Below are 20,790 nucleotides of genomic sequence, written 5' to 3'. Positions count from 1 at the left end.
AACACACAAAACCAGAGAAAACTGGGCAGAAGACCTAACGATCTTAACTGATCCTAACTTCATCAGAAAGGATGCCCACATGGCCAACAAACCCCTGAAAAAATCGCTGGGAATCCAAATTTAAAACTCATTGAAATACCACTGGTAGTTTAAAAACGAAATAAAACAAAACAGAACCCTTCCGACGCCAATGGCTGGTCAAGATGTGTGTGGAGCAGCAGTAACTGCCCTGCATGTGGTCAGAACAGGAACAAACACTTTGAACAAGACCCTTTTGCCTGTTGCCACCGTTATTAAACATATACACCCAAGAAGTGTGTGTGTGTATGCCTCACTACACACACCCAACACATCCAGGAGTAAACCAAAGTAAAATCAGAAACAGTCAAAATGTCCATCAACAGCTTCATAAACTGCAATGTACTTACAGAACAGAATATCCTTCAGCAACAAAAGCAAATGAACCATCTACTCATAACATAAGTGAACCACATAAACATCATTCGAGTAAAAGACAGTCAGGCACAGAGGTACAATTACATACCGTGCAGCCCCATTAAGGCTTCTAAGAACAGTCAAGTGTGTGCGTGCTCAGTCGTGTTCAATTCTTTGTAAACCCATGGACTGTAGCCTGCCAGGCTCCTCTGTCCATGGGTTTTCCCAGGCAAGACTCCTGGAGTGGGTTGCCATGCCTTCCTCCAGAGAATCTTCCCGGCCCAGGGATTGAACCCATGTCTCCTGTGTCCCCTGCACTACGGGCAGATTCTTTACCACTTGAGCCATTGGCATATATTCTGGTTTCTCTTCAGATTGTATAAATCTTTCGCCTTTCACTTGAGCCATAGGGGAAGCCCAAAATGAACACTAAAGTTTAAAGTCAGAACAGTATTTTGCCTTTAGGAAGTAGAGATGAGAAGGGGTGTATTTTGGGGGGATGAAAAAACTACCATGAAATAAAAGCATGTGATAAAAAGGGCAAGTGACTATTTGGGAAAACTAACAGCCAACACTGAGAACGATTCTTTAAGAATTTAAAAATAAAAAGGAAAATATCCTTTAATCATCAAGACAAAAACAGATATAAAGGAAAGAAGTTATGTTGGCATCAGATTCAGGCAGGAACACTGTATGCCAGGAGTTGAAGAGGGAACATACTTAAGATACCCAAGATTTCCATTTCAGACAAACTGACCCTCAAATATTAATACAAAGACCACAAGCACTTTTAGGAAAACTGTTCCCATGAGCCCTGCCCACGAGAAAGCTACTAGGGAATGAATTGCTAAAAAAAAATTACAGAAGCTTCAGGATAAAGACTGTTGGTCACCAAAGAATCCAATGCTAGACTAATGGTGGGTCTAAGGGTGAAAAAGCAGATCTGGAATGTGGGTCAAATACAAGCACCAAAAACTAGAAAGAGATGGGAGAGAACACATGGAAAATAAATAAACTCACTGATCACCTAATAGGCATTAAAGGAAATAAGTGTTAGCTGCTCAGTGGCGTCCGACTCGTTGAGATCCCATGGACTGTGGTCTGTCAGACTCTTCTGTCCATGGGATTCTCCAGGCAGGATACTGGAGTGGGGTGCCATTCCCTTCTCCAGGGATCTTCCTGACTCAGGGATCGAACCCGGGTCTCCCTCATTGCAGGCAGATTCTTTAGCATCTGAGTCACCAGGGAAGCCAATAGGCATTAACTGGAAGTAAAAAATAGAATAAAGCAAATGAGAAGCTGCGAACAGCAGCGTAAAGGAGTTTCTATTGGTCACTGTTAGGAACTGACAGTATCTGAAAAAGACGACGTCCCATTTCTGGGAATCTCCCTTAAAATACACAGGGCAAAAAAATGTGTCTTTTAAGCCTGAGACACCCTCTCAGGCTGAAAAACAAGGAAGCACAGTCCAACGATGCTCCAAAAACCACAAGAGCCAAACTGAAGGGGTTCCCATGGGCCAAAGATGGGGTGACTGGGGCTTCAAAAGGAATGACTACAATGAATTGACACCTACCAAATATTTTTTTTAAAATCCTTAAGTTCATAATGAAACTTAAAAAAAAAAAAAAAAAGATTACTGACTAATGTTAGCGAATGTTAAGGTACCAAAACAATATTCTGAATTTTTTTTTTAATTTTTTAAAGGTTTTTTTGATGTGGACCTTTTTTTTTAAGTCTTCATTAAATCTGTTACAATACTGTTTCTGTTTGTTATGTTTTGGTTTTTTGGCCACGATGCATGTGGGATCTTAACTCCCCAAGCAGGGATCAAACCCACACCGCCTGCACTGGAAGACGAAGTCTAACCACTGGACCGCCAGGGAAGTAATTTTTAAGATAAAGGAAAGACTCTAGCACATGGCCCCAATATAAGCTGCATTTCGAAGTAACCTAGGACTTGATAAGAAAAACTTCTAAGAAAATGAATAAATTTTGGTATAAGTAGCTGATGGATTGCAGTATTAATAATAAGGTCTGTGACATTTATGGTTACTAAGTTTAGTGATTTACACCAGACAGGAATTTCTTCTCCAACCTCAGATGCACTAAAATGATGTTTTTAAGAAAAAAAAAATGAAAAATAGTGGTTATGTGGCAGTCAGAAGACTAGACAATGAATTTCTATTAATAGAAAAGGGAAGCCACAACACAGAATCAGAACAGACCGGGAGCAGTACAGGAAGAAGCCAATCTGGTCCAGGGATACTGTGATGCTCAGAGTCACCAGGCGTGGGGGGTGACGAAAGCCAGACCCTGATGGGGGTCTTCTCCCTTCCCCTCCCTAGAGTGCCACGCAGCCAGCCACACTGAGTCCCAGGCAGCAGACCTCAGGTTTCCATGATGAGAGCACTGGAAACAGGAGGGAGAAAGGCCTCTACATTATGCAGTATGCAACCTTCCACAACCAACAGCAGCGAATTTTTCTTCCCTTCACTCCAAAGCTGGGTTTCTCCACCTTGACACTGCTCATATGTTAGGCTGGACATGATACTTTGTGATGGGAGCCTGTCCTGGGCATCTTAGCAGCACCCCTGGCCTCTATCCACTAATGCCTGCAGCACTCTCCCTTCAAGCCCTGATGATCAAAAATGTCTTCAAATATTGCAAAATCTCCCCTTCTCCTCGGTTCTCTCCAACTCCCCTCCCAATCTGAAAAACCACTGTTCCAAGTCCACCAGTTCCAGACCAAGAGCCTCTTAACACCTCACTATTAAATACAGGCAAATAACCAAGAATGAACAGACATCTGACAGAAGCCTTCAACAGGACAAACACCACGCAGACCAACAGAAATAAAGTCCCAGAGTAAAGAAGGATCTATTAACAAAACAATAGAGAATTGAAAATAAAATCAAAACCATTCCACTGAGTATCTATAAACCAGCAGAATAGCTTGATTTTTTTAAAATTGAACTATAGTTGATTTATAATACTGTGTTAGTTTCAGGCGTACAGCAAAGTGATTCAGTTTTATGTGTGTGTGTGTATTCTTTAAGATTATTTTCCATTATAGGTTATTATAAAATATTGAATATAGTTCCCTGTGCTATACAGAAGGTCCTTGTTATTTACTTAACTTTATATATAGTAGTGTGTCTCTGTTAACTTCAAACACTATATTTATTCCTCCCCTAGCCACTTACCCTGTTTGTTTTTTATGTTTCTGAGTCTGTTTCTGATGTGTAAACAAGTTCATTTGTGTCATATTTTAGATTCCACATATAAGTGATATCACATGTTATTTGTCTTTCTCTTTCTGACTTACTGTACTTACAATAATCTTGAGGTCCATTCATGTTACTGCAAATGGCAATGTTTTATTTTTTTTTAAGGCTCAATAATATTCTACATCTTCTGTCCATTTATCTGTCAATGGACATTCAGGCTGCTTCCACGTCTAGGCTCCTGTAAATAGTGCAGCTATGAACAAATGGTGCACAAATATCTTCTCATATTAGAGTTTTTGTCTTTTTCAGATATATGTTCAGCAGTGGGATTGCTGGATCATAGGGTACCTCTATTTTTCGTTTTTAAAGGAACCTCCATACTATTCTGCCTAGTAGCAGCAGAACTTTACATTACCACCAACAGTGTAGAAGGGTTTCACTTTCTCCAAACCCTCTCCAGCATTTACTATCTGTAGACTTTTTGAAGATGGCCATTCTGACTAGTGTGAGGTGATACTTCGTGGTTTCAGTTTGCATTTCTCCAATAATTAGTGATATTGAGCATCTCTGCATGTGTAATTGGCCATCTATATGTCTTCTTTGGAGAAATGTCTATTTAAGTCTGCAGAATAGCTAGACGTTAAATTCACAGAACCAACCCGGGTTCCAGACCAGACCCACCACTTAACTGCTTGTGTAACCTCAGTCAAAGCAGTATATTGTTCTAATCTTTACAATAGGGATAAAGACTAGTCAGGACACATCTCTCAGAGTTACTCGAAGAACTAAACAAGGTATGTAAAACTTTGAAAAGCATGTGGCACATAATAAGCTATCAATACATAAGAGGTGGGGTGTTTTGTTTTAATTATTCTTAATTCTACAGTGCACCCATGGTTTAAGATTAGGATGTTATGAAAAAGGAACAGCTACACAGACACACACACAAACATATTTGGAATTACAATTTTAACAGCATATTTTTTACAAATTAAACAGAAAGATGGAAAGTAAAAGTTGATATCTTTCAGAAAGCAAGAGCAGAAGGGGAAAAAATCAGACTGCTAATCGAGAAAGACCAGTACATAGCTAAAATTACTTCCAGAAAGATGCAAAAGAACTGAGGAAAGGAAATTATTAAAGGCATGAGAACTGAAGAACAAAGTCTCCAAACTGAAAAGGCCTATTGGATCCAATCTCTACAACACTGGGGTTCAGACAGAGAACCCCCAACACAGTGATGCTCCTCGTGAAATTCCTGCCTCAATCCACTCTTACCCGGTTAGTTCTTAAGCATCCCTTAGACATCATTAACTAGCTCAATAATCACTTCTCCAGCAAAACCTTCCCAAACATGAGCAAACACTCCTACCACCCCCATTACACACTCTAAGTACCAAAAACCTCTCTGTACATGGCTATAAAATTTACCCTTATTTAGGTGATTATTTGAGTATTTATTTCAAGAGTCACATAGAATACAGACCACCATGTTTATTTTTTGCCATCATATCCCAACCACCTAACACCACGTATGAGAAACGTTTAAGTACTTTTTATACGAAGTACCTATATAATAAAATCACTGATTCCTTGGAAGTATATTACTAATAATAACGACCTCTATCACAAAGTTTTATGGCTCTTTACAAGACATAAGGAAATTTCACAAGTTTTTCATACTGCTTTGGCCTGCATTTGCTTCTTTTTATTCATAATCCTTCATTAACATAACCGGCAAGTTCCTTGAACGCTCGGGTTTTCCTAAAGGAGCAAGCGCCACCTAGTGGAACAACAGAAGATCAAACAGCACAGCGAAGCAATGATCTGAATCTTGATAGGCACACAATAGTGACCACACGAATGTTTACTCAAATTGGAAACCAAAGATGGAAGTCAACTTTATCACGTAGTGAAAATCAAATTTTTATCACCTGCATAATCTAAAACATACCAACTTAGACAAATGAAATTTATAAATACAGTGTATTTTTAAAGTTGACAATTAACACTGTTCCATTTGGCTTCTAACTGAACTAAACACATAAATGAAAAGAAGGAAAAAAAGCACTTATAGCTGCTATTCTACCAAGGTATAAAAGAAAAGGAAGGCATTATTGAAACACTAATTGCATGCAAAATACATGACTGGATATATTAAAGGCCATTTTTTAATTAGGCAAGGTCTTTATCAGAAGGTATGTATGTACACACACATTTTATATTTTGATCTTGAAAGTCCTCTTGTTAACATTAAAACAACCTCATGCAATTTAGTAAGGAAAAAAGGAACTGTGAGAATAACATAGATGTAGTTGTCATGATGAGAAAGAATATGAACTTAGAGATGGATGACCCAGGCCAGCATACCCTGCTGCACTGGAAACCTCACAAAAAACCAGTGAGACTGTACAATGTCTCCTTTCCTCAAGCCTTGCCATAGCAGTTAGGAGCAAGATGCATGCATATCAAGAAAGAAAATATTACTACGTTTTGACAAGAAAAAAAAAAAACTCTAACTTTTTTATGCATCTTCTTTACTGTAATAAAACACACATAATATTTACCCTTTTAACCATTTTCTCTTTGCATTTCCATATAAAAATTTTTATTGGAGTACAATCGCTTTACAATGTTGTGTTAGTTTCCACTGTACAACAAAGTGAATCAGCTATACATATTTATATATCCCCCTCCCTCCCGAGCCTCCCTCCCACCGACCTATCCCCCCCCCACCCCCCGATTATCACAGAGCACCGGGCCGAGCCCCCTGTGCTATATAGCAGCTTTCCACTAGCTGTTTTCCATATGGTAGTGTATATACATGTCATTGCCAATCTCCCAATTCATCCCACCATGCCCCACGTCCACACATCTGTTCTCTATGTCTGTGTCTCTATCTCTGCCCTGCAAACACTAACTTTTTTATAGTGCGACTGTCAGATCAATAGCAACCACTTAACGGAACAAGCTTCAAGCAAAGCCTGCACTGTGAACGTGCATTTATCTTCACCGCTACATCACCCAGCTGAACGTGAAAAATAGAGAACCACCACACAGCAAAGGCCCCTGTTGGGTCTGAGTGGGGTAACCTGTGGTGATAACCACCCCCTGAGTCTTAGCAGCTTCTAACAGTGAGGCCTGTGGTCCCGTTGACACTGCAAGTCCTGGGGACTCTGGTCACATGCCCACCTGCCAGGCCAGGTGGAGGGCGCCCCAGTATCTCATACCCCTAATAATGGCCAGAGATGAGGCAACCATGGCCCGGCTCCTCGGGGCTCCTGCCTGCAGTCACATTTCACATCCACTCACATTTTATTGACTCCACAAGTCTTTCGCCCACATCAAGGACACAGCCAACGTGACCTCACATGTGCCTGCAAATAGTATTAACCAGCGGAGAGATGGCAGGATGGATGTTTCTGTGACTCAGTGTAAAATCATTTAAAATTAATTCATTGCATTTTATATACACAAAAGCCTATGATTTCACTTTGAGGGTTTTTTAAATAATAAAATTGCATTAAAGTCTTGGTTTTAAAAATTCCAATAGAGCATTTTAAATAACATTTTGAAACCTTTGAAAGTACTTCATTTGCAAATGTTAAAGATTTTCTAAATATTTTATGTGAAGATGGAAACAAAAATAAAATCATCCATACACAATACCCAAATCATGACCCCCAAAGAACACCTCTCATTCCTACTATCTGTACTGACATATAAAAAACATTAACAGTATCTTTCATTTTAAAACAGGTGGATTAAAATCTTTACTGTCATCTACCTGTAATAAAGATGACACAACTTATACAATTTGAATTCTAATTGAAAGTGCTTTAAAAAACAAACTACATTATCAGTTATTTATGAAGGACCATAGTATTGCAATAAACAAACTCAATGGGGTGTGAGCAAAAGTCACTATGCCCTTAGCAGGCACTCAAGTATTTGTAAAATAAATGGAAACCAAACTGGGCAAGATGAAGCCTGGAAGGGAAGGTGTCCAGTCCCTCTCAACAGCAACCCCCCCCCCCCACCCCCGCAACCAACATCTACATCACCTGTAAACCATGTGGAATAAGAAAGGATGGATTATACACAGCTCCTGCCAGAAAGGACTGGCTTCAAAGAACACCATACCCATTACTACAGTAGGTGCCAAAATATGTCACATAGATGCTTACAATGTTAGATCAGTGCAAAAAGCCACAGAATCAGCATTTTAAAATATCTTAGACCTCAGTCTTGGGCGAAGGTTACATATACCTCACACCCCACTACATGTTCTCTTAAGACCCACAAGCTAAGGGTTTTGTACTGGATGGTGGGTCTGTCCAAGATGCTTCTGTCTTCTGCGTTTAAGACAAATAGAATCTGTACAAATGTATGCTCTGATGCAATAAACTATCATAAAAAGTGAACGGAACACAGACCAGAAGATACAACACATACAAACAGAGATCCAATATCAGATATATAGAGTAGTACCCACAAATCAACCAGATGAAGACACATAACAAAAGATAAACAGCAGGCAAAAGATATATAAAGGCATAAAAAGGAAACTGGAATAGCTCAGTCTCTAGTATTCAGATAAGTAGAAACTAATATAAGCAGACAATATTTCAAATTGACCCTGTTGGCAAAAATTAATTCCAAGCGTTAACACAGACATAAAGCAATGGAGACTCTCCTTCTGCTGGTGCGAGTTAACAGGAAACAAGCTTAGAAGAGTAACCTGGTGATACCTAAAAAAGTGTGAGATGCCCCCCCACCCCCAGAGCAGCAGCTCATGTGTGCACCAGAGGACTGTCTGTTGTTCAGTCGCCCACTCGTGTCCGGCTCTTTGCAACCCCATGGACTGCAGCAGGCCAGGCCTTCCTGTCCCTCACCCTCTCCTGCCGTTTGCCCAAGTTCACTGTTTGCTCAGAGGGACATGGTGATAACACTGGTTTCCAAGTGAAGGCATCTTGAATGTGAAGGACACCTTTCAATGTGAACAGCCATCACCAGGAGAATAAACAATTTGTAATTAAGTCAAAGAATGCCATACAGCCATGGAAATTACTGAATCAGAGTTATCTGTATCACCATAAATACATCTCAAAATATATAGCAAAATGTTAAAAAAAAAATACAGAAAGTTGTTGAATATCATTCTAATTATAACACGTTTTCAAACATACAAAGTAATATTTCGTATTTTTCTGGAACAGAAATTCAAGATAAGGTGACCTCTGGCAGGCAAGGGAAAAAACAGAAATAAGAAGGGACACTCAGGCTTCAACCAAATCTGCAGTGTTTTCTTTCTTAAGCTGTGTGGTGAATATGTGGGTATTCAAGCTGTGGTTCTGCCTTTTCTCATGCCCCAAATATTCTATGACATTTTTTAAGTGAAGGAAAAGTTAGAAAACACATTTAGCTAACTCAAGAACTTTTTCAAGAATCTCAAATCATAGACTATATTAATTTCCACTGCAATTTCACAGTGAGAGCAAGGAAGTAAAAAGGCAGGAACAAAAGTTTATTAAGGCAAGAAAACATCATCATGAAAAAAGCAGAACTGTAGCCAAAGGGATGATGAAAAGAAAATAGTGTAAATTCTGGGATAAGCACTGAACATAGCAAAGAGAGAAATGCAGGAGGTTTAAGATAACAACCACAGCGACTTCGGTACCAGACCATTTAAAGCATGTTTTATATATTCATTCATTCAGTCCTCATAACTACTACTGTCTCCACTTAATACATAAGGAAAAGGAGACACTGAAGTAAAACACTATGACTGTTACTGTCATCTTACTGTTGGGACATGTTCTTGGCACAGCCAGGATCTGAGACCCAGCAATGCGGCTCCAGGGTCCCAGTTCTGAGCCACTACTGCAGATGTGTGTCCACACGAAGGCCAAGAGTGGACATGGAACACTCCTCAGTATCCCCAAAAGTCCATGATTCATGCGCTGCTTGCAAGGCAGCGAGACAAACACAAGGAGAACGAAATGACTGCAAGAGTGAGAGAAAAAAGAAAAAAGAGGCAGACAAAAGTCCAAAGGTAATCTGAATAATCAAAGTTGTCCCAGAGCTTCCAAGAGTCCTCCCTCTAGCAATTACCTGTTCAGCCACATAGGGAACCCACTCATTCACTTAATGATTATGAGCTGAGTACCTGATGCACCAAACTAAACTCCAGGGAATATTATTCAATCCCTCCCTCCAGATCAAATGGAGTTTACACCAAAAGTTTACTTCTGCTTCTAACTTTTTTTTTTTAAGATTTGGAAAAAAATAAAAATTTAAAAAATTTTAAAAAAAAAAGATTTGGGAGACACATGCTAGAAACTACAAAAATCTAGGACTCATTGGAAAAGTCCCTGATGCTTGGAAAGATTGATGACAGAAGGAAAAGAGGGCGTCAGAGGATGAGATGGCTGGATAGCATCACTGGTGCAATGGATATGAACTTGGGCAAACTTCGGGAGACGGTGACGGACAGAGAGGCTTGTGTGCTGAAGTCCATGGGGTCGCAAAGACAATTCTAGAAACACTGTTTAAAATGGCAGCTAGGTCTCCAAGCCCGCCCACAAAAGCATGTTTAAATCTGTTATGTGAAATTCCAGCTCAACCTTGAGTCTTCTGCAAACAGCATGTGTATTCCTGCCCACCTCCCAACACAGCCCAGAGAGGCGGGAACCCAGCTCTACAGGACCCCGCCACCTCATAGTCCATCGGGGCCCCGAGGAACGGCCCCTCTCTTTTCCCCTCTGGGTCCACAACCATCTACAGTCAATGTACCTTGAGAACCAATTCAGATCATGAAGACCACACTCATGGCCCAACAGCACCCTAGTAACAGGACACACACAACTGCCTGCCCTCGCTTTAAGGTGAAGCCTCCAAAAACACCACAGTCCAGGGATTGGGATGAAAACGAGAGATGATCCAGGCACCAGAACTGCAAACATACAACTCCTTGAGCCAATCATTCCCTTACCAGATATGTCCAACCACACCTACAGAACTCAGCAGAACCTAAAGAAGGGGGATGCACAACTTTGCCCAGAGACCCCACTGCTAGGTATAAAATCCAGAGAAGTTCCATGTTTTCCTACTGAAATTCCAGTTCTCTGGAATTGGAGAATAGCAGGAGTCACCTCCACAAGGGAAGTGAGAGGATTACTGGTTTCCTGCCTCTACCCATTCTAAGGAATACATTGTTCTTTTCTTTTTACTATTTTATTGGAATAGAATTGCTTTACACAGTTATGCTAGTTTCTGAGTTTCTGCTGTATAGCAAAGTGAATCAACTGTATGTGTGTGTGTGTCACATATATATGTGTATATATATATATATATATATATATATATATATATATATCTCCTCCCTCTTAAGCCTCCCTCCCACGCCCTCTCAATCATACCCCTCTAGGTCATCACAGAGCATCCAGCTGAGTCCCCTGTGTTATATAGCAGCTTCCCAGTGGCTATCTATTTTACACAATGTATGTATTTCAATGCTACTCTCTCAATTCATCCCACCCTCTCCTTCCCCCGCTATGTCCATAAGTTCGTTCTCTATGTCTGTGTCTCTATGTCTGCCCTGCAAATAAGTTCATCAGTACCATTTTTCTAGATTCCATATGTATGTGTTAACATACAATATTTATTTTTCTCTTTGTGACTTACTTCACCCTGTATGAGTCTCTAAGTTCATCTAGATCTCTACAAATGACCCAATTTCATTCCATTCTATGGCTGAGTAATAGGGAATGAACTGCTCTTTAAATCAGGTAGGATACCCCACACGTGTGTGTGGAGTGAACAGACTCCCCGTTAGTCAATTATGAATATATGCAAATTAAGATGACTGCTCTAAAGCGAAGCATATTCAAATGAATATCTCAATCTCACAGCAACTTTCAAACGGTGCTGTTCCATGATGTGAAACACACACCCGGCAGGAGGACGCAACCCCATCAAGTACCCACAGTCCTGGCCCCCTAGTCCCCCCATCCCCAGTCCCGAGCAAATCTCTAAGAAGGGTTACATATGGCCTCTGTTTTGAGAGTGTGAATTACAAAGGCAACAATTTACTCAGGGTCTCAGGAATTCATATCTTCAGCAGACTTTACATGTTTCTGTGCCTGAAAAAATGTAAACTATAACGTAAGAAATAACTTCGTCTGGCTCCTTCAACAGAGCTGGCCAAACAATTACCTTTGATTGGCCGAGGAGCATTACCAGCTGCTGACACCCAGCTCTCCCCTCCGTCAGCCCAGGTGGCCGGGGATCATTCGCAATGTCTGACTGCCTTTTTCTTTTCCTCCCACCAAGGCAAATGGGATTGCAGAGGCAAGTAACATAACCTCCCCAGCGGGCTTTCTCTCTGAACCTCACACCCCCCCTCCCCTCCAAAACAGCGCAATTTGTTTCTAGAGAGTTGGGACCAGCAAGCTTCTTGTAAAATAGGCTTTCAGCCTTGAAGCTGATTTACTACCGTGTAAATATCACCTTCCCCCACCCCCTATACGATGCTTTCCATTGCTTCTAGATGAAAAGAAGAGAAGAACGTGGAGTGCCTGCATGATTATAAAACCACTACCCAATAAAATTATCTGTCTCTCTCCTTTATGGCTTGACTATATCAATTATCCTGGAAATAACTACTTTCCAGGCAAGTCTCATGGTGCTAATGATTAAGAAAACTGGAATTATTGGAAGATTAAGATCAAGCATTACCTTCAAGCTGGTTTTTCATTTCCTGAAGTTTCCAGGTTGGAGATATAAATTTTAAAGTACATTCTCATTCACAGGTTGCTTTCTGAGCATCTGCTCAAGACTTATTTTCAGACTCAAGAGTAAGGTTTTCACTTTTAAAATCCTACCTAACTTGACAAGCATTAAAGACTTCAAGAATTCACATTCATACGGAGATGGAAAATAAACCGCTGCTAAGTTATCCCTCATATCTTGCTTCCACGTGTCAACTAACCTGCCCATGACATCACGTGTTTCATTAAAAATAAAACTGCGGGACATCTTTAAGAAGAGAACTTAAATATTTTCAATTATAATTTGTTAAGAAGCAATTATCCAAAATAAAGAACTCCTGCAAATCAATAATAAAATCACAGCCAAATTAAAAAGAGGGCAAGGGAAGATGGCTGGTTTCAGCTCAGACATGTGAAGAGAAAGGAACTTACAGGATAAACTGTCACCTGAAATCGGGAGGGAAAATCGTGACTGAAATCAGCTTAGCAGGGGTAGAAACTGCTGGAGCCAGAAACTTGCAGAAACCCTTAACTGGTCATTTTGACAAATTAATGCTGGGCAAAGGTAACTAGTCTGAGGGACTCAGTCTTGGAGGAGAAACGTGCACTTTCCTCAAAGAGCTCTACCCCACCCCACCCCACCTCCCCAAAAAAAAAAAGCCCTACCAAGTTCTCATGGTGAAAACAGGAGAAAAATCCCCTAGTGTTTCAAGCAGGGGAAGGAGAAAAGTAACCATCTTGCAATACAAAGTCCAAGAGCTCTCTCCCCTCCAGGCATGCATACATGCTAAGTCGCTTCAGTCGCTTTGCGACCCTATGGACTGTAACCACCATGCTCCTCTGTCCACAGGATTCTCCAGGCAAGAATACTGGAGTGGGTTGCTATGCTCTCCTCCAGGGGATATTCCCGACCCAGGAATTGAACCTGTGTCTCTTCATCTCCTGCACTGGCCGGTGGGTTCTTTACCTCTAGCACCACCTGGGAAGCCCCTTCCCTCCGAGTGAAAGTGAAAGTCGCCCAGCCGTGTCCGACTCTGCAACCCCATGGACTGCACAGTCCATGGAATTCTCCAGGCCAGAACACTGGAGTGGGTAGCCCTTCCCTTCTCCATGGGATCTTCCCAACCCAGGGATTGAACCAGGGTCTCCTGCATTGCAGGCGGATTCTTTACCAACTGAGCTATCCCTCCAAGAGGGTGGCTTTATTTATCAGAGCTGTATTTGACCAGGGAAAAGGGCAGTAAGATAACTTAACCACATCCCCACCTCCCGGCCTTCCTATCTCAGATAAGGGGAAAAAGGAAAGAAAACAAAGAGGCTAAGAAATGCTTTTGAAGGTCCTCATATCCCAGGGACTGACATTTAACCAGAATATTATATAACAATTCCTCTCTCCAAGAACTCACCACCATCAACAGGGCTCCAGTAAAATAACAGTGGGTTATAACTGAGACAGCCAAAGTCACAGGCTCCAAGAGCATTCTTAAGGAAAGACTAAGCGAATAGGGGAGGGGGAGACACTAAGGAAACTGGAGTCTCGGGTACTGAGAGCTTCAGCAAACATTAAACACAGCCAGGTCAATGCCAAAACTCACAAGCAAAGCCTAATCACCTCAGTACCTATTACCCAATACATCATGTCCAACTTTCAATAGAAAATCACAAAGCATAATAAAAGGCAATAAAAGCACGGTCTGAAGAGATAAAGCAAGGATCCGAAAAAGACTCAACTCTGACACAGAAGTTGGAACTATGAAATAGGGAATTTAAAATACACATGATTAATAGGCTAATAGCTCTAATGGAAAAAGTGGACAACATGCAAGAACAGATGGAAAATGTAAGCAGAGAGATGGAAACTAAGACAGAATCAAAATGAATGCTAGAAACAAGGAACACCATAACAGAAATGAAGAATGCTTTTGATGTGCTCATCAGTAGACTGGACACGGCCAAGGAAAGAATCAGTAAGATTGAAAATATGTTAATGGAAATTCCCCAAACTGAAACACAAAGAGAAATGGGATGAAATTTTTTAAAAGGAACAGCATATCCAAGAACTATGGGACATGTTCCATACATCTTTTGTAACAAAGAGAGAAAGAAGAAATACTCAAAGTAATAATAATTGAGGATTCTCCAAAATTAATGACAAAACACCAAACCACAGATCCAGGAAGCTCAGAAAATATCCAACAGAATGCCCAATAATCTACCCTTTGGTACACCATATTCAAATTGCAAGATCCAAAAATAAAGAGAAAATATTGAGATAATTCCAAGTGAAAAAACACCTTCCCTATAGAAGACAAAGACAAGAATAACATCAGACACCTCATCAGAAACTATGTAAGCAAGGAGAAATGGAGTGAAATATTTCAAGTATTGAAAGGAAAAAACATCACTCTAGAATTATGTATCCAATGAAACTGTACTTTGAAAGTAAAAGAGAAATACACACACAAACTTTGAAAGAAATCTGCTGTCAGTAGACCTGCCTTGGAACAAGTGTTAAAAGAAATTCTTTAAGAGACAAGGAAAGTGTAGGTCAGGCGCTAGAAATACATCAAGAAAGGAAGAGCATCTGAGAAGGAGTAAATAAATGTAAAACAAAATCTTGTATTTTTCCTACTCTTAATTGATCTGACAACTCTTTGTTCAAATAATAACAGCAATGCACTGGGTGACGATAGTATATGGATAAGTGACATGAATGACAGCAATGCTATAAAGGATATAGAAAAAGGAATTAAGAATATTCTTTATAAGATACCTGCAACTATCTGTGACAAGGTACAGTGTTACTTCAGAATAGACCTAGATGAGTTGTCAATGTATGTAGCAAACTAAATGGCAAGCACTAAAAAAACTTTGATACGTTAGGAAGGAATCGATGGAATCATAAAAAATGTTCACCTAAAAGCAGAGTAGGAAGAGAGAGGGTGATAAAAATTTAAGAAAGAACAAGTGCTATGAACAGAAATCAGTGGCAGACATGGCAAATACAACCAGTTATATCAACAAACACTCTAAATATGAATGGTCTAAATATACCAATTGAAAGACAAAGACTATGAGAGTAGATTGAAAAAGGAAGAAACTATTGTCTATAATAACCCAGCTCTCCTGGGTGTGACAAATATATCTATAAATATAGATTGATTAAAAGAAAGAAATGGAGAAAGATAGACCATGCTAACACTAACCAAAAGAAAGCTGAAGTACCCACATCAGTTTCAGACAAAGTGGACAGCAGAACAAGGAAGACTGTAAGGGATAAAGGAGGGTATTATGTGGTGAAAAGTGTCGACCCTCTGAAAAAAACGTAATAATCCTCAATGTGTATGCATCTAACAAGACAGTGTCAAAACACATGACACAAAACTGGTAAGATTGCAAGGAGAAATGAAGAAAGCCACTTTTGTACTAGAAAACTTCAACACTCTTTTCTCAGTGATTGACAGATCCAGCAGGCAGAAACAGCATTTTGCACCATCAACCAACTCAATCACCCAACAGCAGGATACACGTTCTCCTCAAGCTCACACAGAACAAGACAGACCACATTCTGAACCCAAATACACCTTAACAAAACGGAAATCATATAGCATATGCTCTCAGGTCACATGGAGTTAAAATAGAAATCAATAACAGAAAGACAGCAGTGAAATCTCCACATGTTTGGGAACTAACCAACAATTCTAAAGTATACATGGGCCAAGGGAGAAGTTTCAAGATAAATTTTTTTAAACATTTTGCAATAAATGAAAATATGGTTTGACAAAATTTGTGGAATGATGCAAAAGTAGAGGTTAGAGGGAAAGCATGGCATTGAAGGTAAAAAAAAAAAAAAACTAACTAAAATCAATTTTCTAAGCTTCTACCTTAGGAAACTAGAGGAAAAAGAGCAAGGAGGAAAAAAAAAAAAAGAAAGAATTAAATACAAGCAAAAAGCAACAGAATTGAAACAGGAAACAGGAAAGCAGGAAAAAAAAGAAAAATCAATGAAACCAAAAGCTGGTTCTTTGAAAAGATTAACTGATGAAACTATAGCCAGGCTAACAAAGAAGAAAATAAGGCACAAACTCCTAATAATATAAAAAAATGAAAGAACAGTCATCCTTATGGATCCCACGGACATAAAAAGATAATAAAAGATTATAAACAATTCCATGCCCTCAAATATGATAACTTACAGGATTCCACCAATTCCTTGAAAGACAAATGACAAAAACTCTCACAAAAAATTAAACAGAGATCTAAATAGGCTTATATCTACTAAAGAAATCAATAGTTAACAACCTTCCCAAACAGCTAGCACTAGGCCCAGATGGTTTCAATGGTGAATTTATGGGAAAAATCCTACCAATATTCCACAAACTCTTCCAGAAAAAAATAGAAGCAGAGAGTGCACTTCCTAACTATATGCCAAGCATTACCCTACTACCAAAGCCAGATAAAGACATTACAAGAAAGGAAAACTACAGACTAGTATCTCTTATGAACAGAGATGTAAAAATCCTCAACCAAACATTAGCAAGTCAAATCCAACCAAGTATAACATGAACTATATACCAAAATCAAGTGGGATTTTTCCCAGGAATGCAAAGTCTGGTTCAATAGTCAGAAGGGATAAAGTAATCCATCATAGCAACAGGATAAAGAAAAGTCTATATGATCAAAATAGTAGATGTGAAAGAATCATTTGAAAAAAAAAAAATCCAACATCCATTTATGATTAAAAAAAAAAAAAAAAAACACCCAACAACCTCAGAATAGAGAAGATCTCTTCAACATGCAGTTTTAGCTCAAAATACGAGTTCCTCTCCAGCCCCTCTCTTTGGCCAGCATTGAGGGATGCACCGTCTGCATATCAAAAAGAGCTGAGACCTTGGGCCATCGTCAATATTGTAACTGCTCATCACCATGTCTACTGGCCCTCTCGGGGGTTGAAGACCCTATAAAACAAGGGGCTAAACCTGCTCTATTGGAAAGCTTATCCCTGGTATCCTACATAGTCTCTGGCACAGAGAGAGACCTCAACAAAGACAGCACGAACAAAACAGTCAAGCATCAGAAATTAAAACTACGTAACTAAATGTTATCAGGGTCTGGTCGAGTTTTTATCACGACTCCTTTAAGACTGAAATCACACAAATACACACAACAATGCAATCATAACAGGAAATTTTCCTTGGAAATAACAGTTGTGTTCTGTTGAAATACATCAGAATCTCCAAAAGAATAAAATTCAGATTGCTACCTTTTTTTCTCCTGCCCCATACAAATATGCAACTATTTGAAAAGGCAGGGGAAAAAAACATAGGCAGCTATTTAAAAGGTACTAAAAGTTTTATATTCTTATCCTAGAAATCCAACACAATTGTGAAATAAGAACAAAATTTTCTTGAAGAAAGAGAACTACCAACCTTCTTTAAAATTAATAGTTAAGTAAGTCTTTAAGCCACATCTTGTTGGCTTAAAATGAACTTAATCAAGATTATAAAAATACACACAATGTAACTGAATAAAATAAAATTTAAAGTAAGTAAAGGAATTTCAAAAGGAAAAAAACACCAGGATAGGAGATAAGATTTGGAAATGAGATTTGAGCACAAACGCCATGCTTCATGGGTCTATAAATGTGCAAAAACCTGGATCCAAAATGTGGCTCTGTGCATACATCACCCTCACTAGATAATGTGGAAACTGATGTCCTTGTCTGGTCTCACATTAGATGGGATATTTCTATTCTTACATATAATATTTCCAAGGTCTTCAATAGGTACCATCTTTCTTCTTTATTTATTTTTTATTTTTTGGCCACACCACGCAGAATGTTGGATCTCAGGTCCCTGACCAGGGATTGAACCCGTGCCCCTGGCATTGAAAACACAGAGTCTAAACCACTGGACTGCCAGGGAAGTCCCAATATCAACTTTCTTCTGATTTAACCTTAACCCTTTTTTTGGAATCTCATATTCATGGTTTTTATTATTCAACTTCTCTATTTAGAAATTTTTCTTTTAAAAAAACCTTCAGTTACAGTACAGGATCATCATGGTTCTTTTCCAATGACGACTCACAACCTACAGTATTCCCCTCAGAGTGGAGCTCAAAATCTTAAGGTGGTATGCCATACCTGCTGCAGACCCCAGCACCAAACCTGCCTCCTCTTAAGTATACTTTACATCAGATCAGCAAGTTGTCTGTATTTAAAACTGCGAGGCAATTTAGCAATCACTTTCTTTTTTTTACCCAAAAGATAAGAACTGTGAAGATTGGGGGCTAGAATAAAATCAAGTTTTCCGTTCACCCAGCTCTAAATCATGTACCAACAGCGTCAACTGCAGGCAAAAGAGCGTAACATCAAAGCACACAAAATGAATCTTTTCAAACAAATTCCTTTTGCTCTACTGAGATTTATGTACAGAAGCCGGAGCCTTCTCTCCTTCACCCTGCAGTAGAGGCTCTTGGAAGACGGGTAAGTAGATTGTTCCAGCTGTTTAAACTACACTCCTGATCCCATGAGACCTGCCTTCTGGAGGCGTCCTAGGTTTTCCTAGTTGAAAACTAACATAATGGGTCAGTCAAAGGACACCTTGAGTCTGTGCATGAGAAAAGGTGGGGGGGCGGGACACACGTCTAGTAAGAAACTGAGAACATACAAGAATTACATAATAAAACTAATTTTTAAAATACATTTTTAGCAATTACTGAAAAACATTTGGAATAGAGCACATATTATGCTATTTAAAATACTAGCAACATCCATTTATTTGCTACACTGTTTTTATAAACCAGATATTAGTAACAGTATGCTTCCTAGCCTCTTAATTATGGACACATACTTTGAATAACAACTTGTGCTGAAAACTCAACAGCTAGTGTAACTAAGAATTTTTTATGCTTTAGTTTTATTCTTTTAATATTAAAAATAACAACCATCTCTGCCAATTCTTTTTGGTCCTTCACATGCTATGATAATTAAAGTTCTTCTTAATAATTTATTCACCTAACCTATATAACTACCAAAAGAACTAAGATCTTCACTATTTTATTTGAAACTCTGTCAACAAACAACCTTGTCAAACAGATACAGACTCATAGACTTTGAGAACAAAGTTACGGTTGCAGGGGGCAGGAGGATGAGGGAAAGGGATAGTTAAGGAGTTTGGGATGGACATGTACACACTGCTATATTTTAAATGGATAATCAACAAGGTCCTACTGTGTAGCAGACGGAACTCTGTCAATATCATACGGCAGCCTGGCGGGAGGGGAGTTTGGGGGAGAAGGGATACATGCATATATATGGCTGGGTCCCTTTGCTGTCCACCTGAAACTATCAAAACATTGTTAATCAGCTATTCTCCAACACAAACTAAAAAGTTTAATTAAAAAAATCTTGTCAATAGGTAAAAAATGGCAAGGAAACTGAGATAGTAGCCACAGTATAAATAAATACAAACATACACATCCATTGTTTGGGGGGAATATTTGTTTACTGATTAAGAAGTGATGGTGCCATTTGAAATGTATTTTATTCCTTCTATCAAGAGATCAAATCAGTCTAAACAATCCATAACTATCCAACTTTCAAACATTTAATACAGGGGTATTTTCATGATTGCTTCACTAAGTCATAAACTTCATCAATTATTAGCCCAAGACCATTTCTAATACATCCCAAGAGAGCAACTAAACTACCTAAAATTATTTAGAATACAAAGATATCTTGGCAATAATACAAAAACTAAAAAAAAAAAAGAAAAAGTTAAAAAAAACAACACACACAATAAAGCACTCTTCAAATGAAAAGCTAGAAAAATGCCACAGATCAGCATTTTAATTTCTTGAGAACTGCTACTGCCTAAAGCACACAAAGTTCAGCAAATTTGACAAAAAAAAAAAACAAGCAGTAAGAATTGTCCTGTCCGGTGAAACAATGGTGCTTCGTTTCCAAATACTATACATCAGTCAAAAAGCCTCTTATCACAACAGACAACCGTAACAGATGGAGCTGAATTAAGTATAGGATCAGATACTGTTGAAGCCTAAGTTTCTATCTCCTGCAGACTCTGTAAGACTTTAAATTCCTTTCAGCTTGAGTTAAATGGGAGAAAATGCAATTCATATTTCCAGAAGCAAAAGTGGCATATTTTCCAGTAAGTTCCTTGTTCTCGTTTTACTATTTTAAGACTTCTGATCACTCCCAGCACTGCTGTGTGGCAAGATCTGATTTCTGGTGGTTGATCATTTCCAGGGTATGACGCTTGGCGAAACCGGTCTCCAAACACTGTTTTTTATTCCTATTTAGCGTCAGTGTATTTATACACAAAATACCATGTCAG

At 39.1% G+C, this 20,790-nt stretch overlaps 1 protein-coding gene across 2 annotated transcripts in view; it reads right to left on the bottom strand.

Annotated features, from left to right (window-relative positions):
- Positions 1–20,790, bottom strand: part of MPP7 (MAGUK p55 scaffold protein 7) — a 215,434-nt gene that overhangs the window by 103,518 nt on the left and 91,126 nt on the right. The window lies entirely within an intron of this gene.

Source organism: Dama dama, chromosome 23 (genome assembly GCF_033118175.1).
Source record: "Dama dama isolate Ldn47 chromosome 23, ASM3311817v1, whole genome shotgun sequence".
NCBI classification, from domain to species: Eukaryota; Metazoa; Chordata; class Mammalia; order Artiodactyla; family Cervidae; genus Dama; species Dama dama.
The sequence above is the reverse complement of the archived record's forward strand: the minus strand, read 5'-3'. Positions and strand labels throughout refer to the sequence as shown.